This window comes from Penaeus monodon, chromosome 29, assembly GCF_015228065.2.
Source record: "Penaeus monodon isolate SGIC_2016 chromosome 29, NSTDA_Pmon_1, whole genome shotgun sequence".
Lineage (NCBI taxonomy): Eukaryota > Metazoa > Arthropoda > Malacostraca > Decapoda > Penaeidae > Penaeus > Penaeus monodon.
The window spans coordinates 29,173,258-29,173,556 of record NC_051414.1 but is presented as its reverse complement, the minus strand read 5'-3'; the positions used below and the strand labels follow the sequence as shown (position 1 = coordinate 29,173,556).

Here is a 299-nt window from a genome sequence, read left to right as displayed (position 1 = left end):
TCCGCGGCGATGTAGATATAGATTTCCAGCCGGGCAAATGAAGTCAGGCTTTCTTTGACGTCTGGGATTAAAGGACGAGCGAGAGGCCGATGGGGGGGAGGGGGGTATGCGGCGTGGGAGGTGGCGTCGGTCGTGGCGCCGCTGGCCGCTCCTCCCGGACGCGGCTTTGAGACTCAGTCGCGGAGAACGTTTAACGAAGGGTGGATAACGCGCACTTACACTCGCACGTGCACATGAATACGAATACAAACATACACGCAAATATAAACACATAAATGAACACAAACACAGAAAAAAAT

The 299-nt window shown here is 53.5% G+C and overlaps 1 protein-coding gene across 1 annotated transcript in view; it reads left to right on the top strand.

Annotated features, from left to right (window-relative positions):
• LOC119592119 (myotubularin-related protein 8-like) overlaps nucleotides 1-299 on the top strand; it is a 99,568-nt gene that overhangs the window by 55,859 nt on the left and 43,410 nt on the right. The window lies entirely within an intron of this gene.